The following is a 9,203-nucleotide window of genomic DNA, read 5'->3' on the forward strand; positions in this document are numbered from 1 at the left end:
CTTCCCACGGCACGCGGAACACTAATCATAGTAGATTTCCTCAACAGCGCCTCACAGCAGGGTCGGTGCCAATTTGGTGAAGTGGGCGTGGTTTCAACCTCACATGGTTAGTCTTGAAAGTGACAGCTTGGATCACTGATCAAATGCCTTCACATCTGCAACAAAAGTATAATAATAACAACAATAACAGCAATAATTATTATAATAATAACATACAAACTGTAGAATTAGTATAAAATAACAATATGTTCTGCATCACTGCTTGCTCTAGTTGTATTTTTAACCCTCCCTTTGAAAACCCCCGAGGTCATTTGGAAGAAGTGAGTGATAATTGGACTTGGCGCCGGTGTGCTGGCGTCCCACAACGAAGCACGAGCTCTGTCCTGTCATTTCACATTTAGGCAGTTGTCCAAATCCTCAAGTCGCCTGCTCCAGTTTTCTTTAAAACAGCCTGCAAGCTTTACTGTCTTTATGCACCGAGAACATAGCAGAGTAAAGCCTTACAACTCACGTGTTATTTATTGATTTATTTATTTATTTTGTGTGTGTGTGTGTGTGTGTGTTTTAAATGAAAATAATGAAGAAACTTCAGAACCATGAAAATCAACAATTGGATTACAGCATAGTTTTGATAAATGCAGCCCAGGAGTCATCATTTTATTTTATTTTTTTAAAAGCTGATTTGGCTACTTTACTTTATTCTTTTCCCCCTCACTCAGACTCATATATGTATATTAAAGTGAGTAAGTCTGGATGGTAATTTTCCAGAATATGCATATGCTAAAATATGCAGGAAAAAGGTTTAGGATCAACTGCTTCACAATTTAACCTGTTCAGACTTGAAGAGGTTCAAGAATATTTAATATAACATCTGAAAAAAATACCAGCGAAATGTATAACTTTTTAAAGCACTAAAAATGTATGTATTTATTTATTTATTTACATTAATAAAAATTTCATTTTGTGAGGCTCTTTCAAGTTTTTACAGAAACTGAGGTTCTAAAGAGTGTTGCTTCATAACAGCTTTCATGTTAAGCAGATGTTTGAAAAATCTCTGCATAATCACTGGACAATCAGTTATAGGATGTAATGCCATTGTCATAAAAACAAAACTCCGTCATGGCCCTGCACATATATGCCCAATCATAAAAAAAAATACTTGTCCTGCTGAAGAGACTGACAAAGACACTGGAGGATGTCAACAGTCTAAAGCAATAATGCATTGTTAAAAAAGTAAGGCATGTATAAATTTTTACATAAAAACAAACAGACAAAACATGCAAACTTTATTAAGTGTTGTAATTCAACAATAATGCAGGTTGCTTGTCCGGCTTTACATTTTTATGTAATTATTTGTGATTTATGAATGTTTGACATAAATTTATGTGAACTGCATGTTTTCATATAAGAACTTATTTAAGATGTAAAGATATGGTCAGATTATGAACATGGATGAACACCCTGTTAAGTTCCATATCATCTGTTAGCTGTGATACAGACCTCTAAAGTAAAGTTTGCAAACTTTCCTGAAACTTTTCTTGTTGCGTGACTTCTCCTCCTTTAGTTCCTCAATAAACAATAATAAAATGGCAAAGCACTTTGTTAATACTTACAGAGAATTAAAAACAGACGGAAAATGAAAAAGTGAAATTTGTACGTTCTGTGAAAATTTTGCATACTGTATATTACAGATAAGTTGCTTACACATTGTTTTCAGTGCTGTATGTTAGTGGGACAGCATTGCTTTTTATCCACATTAATACAGACAAGGATTTCTCTCTCTACCCCACCATGTGCTGACCTACAACACTTGGCAAGGTGATGTGTTGCATGATAGTAACAAGTCAGGAAACGCTCAGAATGGAAATGGATCTCTCTGGTCCCACAAATGATAAACAGCTCCTAAGATAATGATCACCAATAACTTGCAATTATAGTCATGAGACTAGTTCAGGGAGTAGAAAAAAAAGCAGGGAGATATATTTCTCCATTCCCTTTTTGAAAGTATAGTCACACAGATGGCATGTTTAAGGTCGCCTGTTTGACAGAACAATCAGCAAGCCAGTTCAAAACATTGAAATAAGAGGATGGTAAAGGGCTTTGAGTCTGCCCTGCCTCACACAGCACGAGAGTAAGAGGTGGAGATGAAGATCCACCAACATTTTTCTCTCGTCCAGCTCCGACTGGCAGCATGAGAGAAGCACCAGGACAGGAAGAAGGCAATCAATATGAGTGATGGTGCATGAATTTCCCCTCTCCAGAGTCCACACCTGGGATGAATTCAGAAGAAAGTTAGACCGCTGAGAGTGTCTGGCACGTCACATGAAAAGCAAGCCAATAAAGTGCATGTATAAAAGTTAGAGAGGACTTTTAAATAACAAACTGGAGAGAGAGGGCAGGAAAATAACTTAGCAGAGAGGTTATAGGATCAGTCAACACCAGTGCTGTCTAAGCTTAAAGGGGCGCTATTATGGTATTTCAAGTTTTCTTTGCTTCTGCAGTGTTACTGTGTTGAATCCTCATCAGACATGTGAACGGCACTGTTTTTTTTTTATCACCTGAACGCATGTTCGAGTTTGAGTTTGAGTTCCAGCACTCTTTCCGTTCGGTTTCCATGGTGACGAAAAACACGTCGTTTCAGGGAGTTTTTTCTACTTGGAAATCCTTGTGACGTCCCGGGGGATAAGGTTCGGTGATTGGTTACCTTCTACTGGTTAACAAGGGCATGTACAAATACATCAGGCGGGTGGAAAACGTCGGATAAAGTTATTTCCAACAATGGCTGCTGAGTTTACCAAAGAGAGACATCCTGTTGCATTCGTTGCTGTGGGTTGCTGTTTTCCACTTCGTTTTCAGGATCTGATTCAGGTTCCAACATGTAGGGCTGTATGCTATGTGTTGACATTGTATTTTGTTTTTTTATTGAGTTTATATTAGCCTAATCCTTCTGTTTATGAGATATGTTACAATGACGGCGAAAGCAGTTGGGGTGCGCGCTCCCGATGTAGTGCAGTGGCGGGAGGCGGGGCTTAATGCAGAAGAGTCTCAATCCACTCGTTTTGCCCACAGGCTGATCTGACAGCCTACAGAGAGGGTCAGTCTGAAGTAAATAAAGCGATTTGTGACAATAACTCGATCAATCTCAGCCCTTCTGGTCTCAGAAATAAAAATAAATTAGCCTGAAATGCACATAATCGTTCCACTTTAACTAAATGACTCCAAAAGCAAAGGGTTGATTGACAAAAAGAGCTCACTTTTGTTTCAGCTCAGTCAAGAAAATAAGTTGCCATTTTGTTTCTTGTAAACGGAATTGAATTCAGTTTGTACTTTCCAATTGTAGGAATTTTAAGTCATTTGAAGACATGGGCACAGGATATGCTTGAATTTTGTCCTATTGTTGAGCTAGGATATATTGCTAATCCATACCTGACCAAGTAGTTTATGTCCCATAACTCAACTTTTTTCATTTTGGAATTTATTAAGTTTAAGAAGAGTCAAAAATAGGATTGTCAGCTGAAACACATTAACACATTTGCCACCTGAGCTTACCTGTGCTAATGGCAAAGGTTTGAGCATGTTGCCAGTGTAGTTTGTGTATTACGCATTGAAAGGGACTTACCCAGTAGATTTATTGACCAAGACAACCACAAGATATATATTGAAATTTTTCAAATTAAAGGTAAGAATAAAATAAAATGAATTAATAAAATGACATCTTATTTGATCTTGACACATTACCAACTAAGCAAACTGGAATGCAATAATGTGATGCTGGTGATGTAAAGGGGTTATTTCAGCCTGTTAGAACTAACCAGCCTCTCAAACTGGTGGTTGCAATCCCAAAGGATGTTGTCAGATCATTTCTGAGGGTTGAATAGTAAATAATATGTAGCTAACATTTATCAAATAAATTTGGGACTTTTACCTGAGTTGTCAAAATTAAACCATTGAAGCAGAGATAAATCTGTAAAATTAGCACCTTAATTTTTTAACACATTAATGCATGAACAAGAAAGTTCATAAATGTGACACTATTAAAAATGGAATTTGACATAATTTCAATGAGAGAATCTGATTTTGGACATCTTAAACTGAACCACCAAGAACCACATCATCCTCCTTATTAATGAAGATTCTGAGTTTTCCAGCCTTCCATTGAGAAGACAGCTGCAAGATGACTCTTTTAATCTGTAACACTCTGTTGTCATGTGGGGGTGGGAGTCTTGAACACCAACATATCTCATATTGGGGATCATGACTCAAAATGAGCAGTCTGAATAGATCCATTGCTAACTGAAGCTGGACTACGTGGTCTCTTTTCGTTCTATAAAGTTAATTTCAGAAACAATAGATGTTCCACAATGGTATAACATGCTTCTAGTAAAAATCCAAGGGCGTATTATAAGGTCAGATATGTAAGCTTTACTATAGGCAAGTTATTTAATTAGTGATTATAATAATAATAAAAAAGATGATGCAAAAATGATGGAAACCTCCTAACAGAGAAACTATAATTTTTTTTTATAAACTGTCACTATATTTTTTAGATATACCAATATAGAAAGACTGTCATTGGAGCATTTTCAATGTCCTCAGTATAACAAAAGTACAAGACAGATGTTTATGTGATGTTTTGCTGCACAGCAGCATAACTGTCATCTTCAGTTCTCCTGAAAGAGATGGCTGATATCTGCCCAGTACTTAAGCTTTTTTCTGTACTTGTTTTGAGGAATCTTTTTCAAACCCTAATATGTAGGCCTAAAGCCTAATACTGCTTTTGTCTTTGTTTTTTGTCTTAAGGATAACGATTGAGCAAATTGTTTTAAAGTGTTTTTGTGGATATTTTTCCTACATTAACATATAGGGAACTTTCGGATAAACAATATATAGTGACTTAGACAAATATTTTTTCTCTTAAATTGAAATCAATCTGATCAGGGATTCCAGCTGAGTTTATGTGGATGCTGGATAAAGTGGTCTGGTCAGTTGTGTGTTAACATGATGAAAATATTTAATCTAATGGTAACACTTTAAAAACTTTCAAAATGTACTCATTTGGAAGAAGAAAAAGAACAAAAAAAAGATTTAATCACATTTAATCAATTATCTGCTTGATCAACTTATTGTTGAGCCTTTCGACTGCTGAGATGCTCAGTAATTTATAACTCTAAATCTCTAACTAAAACGTTGTTTCTGCCACAGTCCTGTTTTGCCATTTTGCAGACTGTACAGAATGCATGTCTTCAGTGTGAATGTGAGACAGATTATGATCAAGTGTGTGGTTTTAAAATTCTTGTGTGTTTTAACTAGTTCTATTCTATTCTATTCTATTCTATTCTATTCTATTCTATTCTATTCTATTCTACAGTCATTTAGCAGACGCTTTTATCCAAAGCGACTTACATATGAGTGAGAACAACACAAGCACAAAATTAAACAGTAGAGGACATTGTAGGAAGATGCTAGTGGACTGTCCAATTGGATGCAGATCCTTGCATGAAGTGCTACAGACTTCTTTTTTGTTGTTTGTTTACTCCCTTCCCACCTTTATTTGATTTAGTTGTCAGTCTGGTCCATTTTTTATAGTCTTTATGTTGGTTATTCTGCCACTCTTTGTGTTCCAGTTTTCATAGTGTTCTTTTTCATAGTTTAATTCTTAGCATTCCTATTTGTTAAGTGCTTTCCATTTAGTTAAACTATCCATCCCCTTTTGTCTTTTTGAGTCCTGCATTTTGGTCCTTCCACCTACTCTCCTGCATCTAATCCATGACATTATGTGGTTCAAGTATGTGCAGAAACATCCACCACCAGTAACAATCAGAAATCCTAATACTTGTCTCTTACCCCTAATAGATTACAGAAAGCAGAAGATTACGCTATCATAATTTTGACATGGTAAATACCCCCCCCCAGTCTTCAGAGAACTGCTTCAAATTGAAATCTTACCGTCTTATGTTAGTGATATCTCTTTCAAAGTAAAATGAGAGGCAGAGCAGTTTAGTAAATGTACATGCCTTTCTAACATTTGAATTTATGTGAAGTTCAATATGAATGGCTTGTCTGTCTGCCCAATGACCTCTGAGAGAACGAGACACTTTGTCTATTAATTCAGGGCGCATTAACCCATTTAGTGTGGTGTGTCAAACATAGACTGTGAATTTGGGATTCCAACATAATCAAATGACACAGAAGTAGAGACACAGCTAATTATGAAGAGAAGGGAAGGTCATGGTTCTTACTGCAGGCTCTATAAATAAAATTAGATGAAAATCTAATCAAATGTCTAATAAACACCCTCAAAGAGACGCCAGTCCATTCTAACATTTAAAAGCCCAATTTTTATCCTGTACAAACGATCACTGGGGATGCAAAGTCAAATGGCCACCAGAAAAGAAAGCATATTTTGTTTACTTAATGGAATTTAGTAATCGTTTAGCCTCCAACACAAGTTAAACACTTGACTTGTTGGCATCGCAAACAGACTGTTAGTGTGATGGAATAAGGCCTAATAGAGTTGGCTCCCTGTTGTGGCACCACTGCTTTGTGACTTCATACGAATTTATCGGAATTACACTATTTTTGTTTTCGTACATTTTTCTGCAGCAAGATTTAAGAAAAATTGACAGTCTAACTTGCAACAATCAGCATTTTGTTTGTTTTTGTCTTCAGGAAATTCTGTTTCCTTCTTTTAGTTTTCTGATATCCTATCTCAGATTGCTCTAGTTTTTAGGGAAGGTGTCACACAATGTTAAATGTAATTTTATCTGTTAAAGCCTAAACTTTTTAGACTTTTTGGATTTTTTATTGTCCAAAAGATTTAAAATGTTGAGATAGCAGGAATCTTTGTTTTTTTTTTTTGTTTTTTTCATTCTTCAGTTTCTCTTTGTCTTGTCAAGTTTTCACTTCACCACATTCTCTTGGCACCATCTGTACCAAAATCCCATTAGAGGCAGCATGCAGCAAGTCCTTTTTGTTGTTGTTGTTCTTTTGAAACTCCTGGTAGCAGTATGGGGGCCCTGGGTGTGTTCAGTGCTTTCAACACTCTGTCATGGCTTTCCTGAAAGCAGGGAAAGCAGAAGAGACCTTTAATGGCTAAATAAGTCTGCCTTTATGCCCCAAGGCATCTGACAGTGGTAGATGGGACTGGAGCGGACAAGAAGACTCCACAACACTCAATATTAGATGACACGCAATGTTGCTGTTCCATGAGCTGGCACTCTGGCTCTTTAAACAGCAGCGATGTTACAGCCTGTGATTGTGCATTGCTTTTATAACAGCGAGGCACGTAACTGCTAAGTCCTCTTTCCAGGTCATTGACATGATTTTTTTGTTAAAATACTACTAATTAACAGAAATTGATATGACTCTTAGTAGTAATTATGGTTTTCTAAAGCTTGTCATTGCATTGATACAGAAATAGAAACATTTATGCAAAAAAATCTCTTTTGCTTGGTCAGTTTTTTTTTTTTAGTGAGTTTTGATGTCAAGCTGAATAAAATAATTTACCTAACATTTTTATGCCTACATAATTCATGCAATAACAAGTTTAACTAGGATTTTCTTTCTGCAGTAAGCAGCAATAAAGCTGGTGTTCCTTGTTTTCCAGATATTAGTGTTACTAGCCCTAAAATGTGGATCACTTCTCTTGGTATATATAGTGATTACATTGCATAAAATCAGGGTACATGCATAGTTCTTTCAACAAAATGACTACACAAATGCTAATGTTTTCAGAACCAACCAATTTTTCTACATTTTGTCTATTTAAATTGTTACTTTCATTTAAAAATAGTTGGAACGCTGTACGAACTGTAAATCAAAACAAAGTGAATGATTTTTAACTTCCATAGATACTCTTGGTTTTTATCCAAAAAAGAATGTAAAAACATGAGACATTTTCTTTATTTTTGAAAAATATTCATCTTCATCATCTTCATTTTCAGCTGCTTTTCCGGGGTCGGGTCGCGGGGTCAGCAGCCTAAGCAGGGAAGCCCAGACTTTCCCCTCCCCAGCTACATTTGCCAAATCTGCAGGGGGGAACCCAAGGCGTTCCCAGGCCAGCCGAGAGATGTAATCCCTCCAGCATGTCCTGGGTCTTCCCCGGGGTCTCCTCCCAGAGGGACGTGCCTGGAACGCCTCACCAGGGAGGCGTCCAGGAGGCATCCTGACCAGATGCCCGAGCCACCTCAACTGGTTCCTCTCGATGCGGAGGAGCAGCAGCTCTACTCTGAGCCCCTCTCGGATGACCGAGCTCCTCACCCTATCTCTAAGGGAGAGCCCGGCCACCCTGCGGAGGAAACTCATTTCAGCCGTCTGTAAACGAGATCTCGCTCTTTTGGTCACGACTGAAAAATATTAGCACATTTTGGGATTTTTTGCAAGAACACATAAAAAAGGACTGTCTACCAATGTATCGCATCACATTTGTCTTTTAACAGTAGTTTGTAAACACAGGAAATGAGGAGACAAGTTGTTCTTTGGAAGAATTTTTCTTTTTTCTTTTTTTAAAAAAATACATTTTAAGTTGGTAAAAAAAAGAAATTTGATACCTGATATTGTCTTTCTGAAATATGTAAGACTTTCCATTAAAAACAATTTTTTATGGAAGCATGTTGTGTTAAAACCTGTATATTAATTGTGCTTTTCCAGATGTGGAAATTGCCAGTGTAGCTAGAAATAAAGCTATAAACAACCATATTTGTGCTTCTGAACTGACCACATATAACAATTCTACTTTTAGTCTTGAGGAGATAGCAGTATGATTACTCATCTTATTTTGTGTTGGCAGCCATACATACAAAGCAGTATGTGACAAATAAAGCATCAAGGATGAAGAGTCAGGAGACTTTGCTAAAATTGACTGAAATTTTGCTGTCAACTCTACTTTACTAAAGACAAAGACAACCATGGGTTCATCCTATTTTATAAACTAGGAAATAGGATGGTTTCCATGACTGGGTCCCTGAAGGACAACAGATATAGATGAAATCAACAGAATTGATTTGATATTGTTTGCAGCCCAATTGTCAAATGTAACAGTCCACCCCAGAAAATTATACCTTTCATAGGCTAGGATGTCATTGGGAACATCAAAAGGATTGCAACAATCCCTAAAAACTCTTTCTCTCCTAAGTGCTCCTTTTATGATCCACACACCAGTTTTGACAGGGTGTTCTAAGAATGGACAGGCCATTTCCCAGGAG

This window comes from Telmatherina bonti (assembly GCF_933228915.1).
Source record: "Telmatherina bonti genome assembly, chromosome: 10".
In the NCBI taxonomy this organism is placed as follows: Eukaryota; Metazoa; Chordata; class Actinopteri; order Atheriniformes; family Telmatherinidae; genus Telmatherina; species Telmatherina bonti.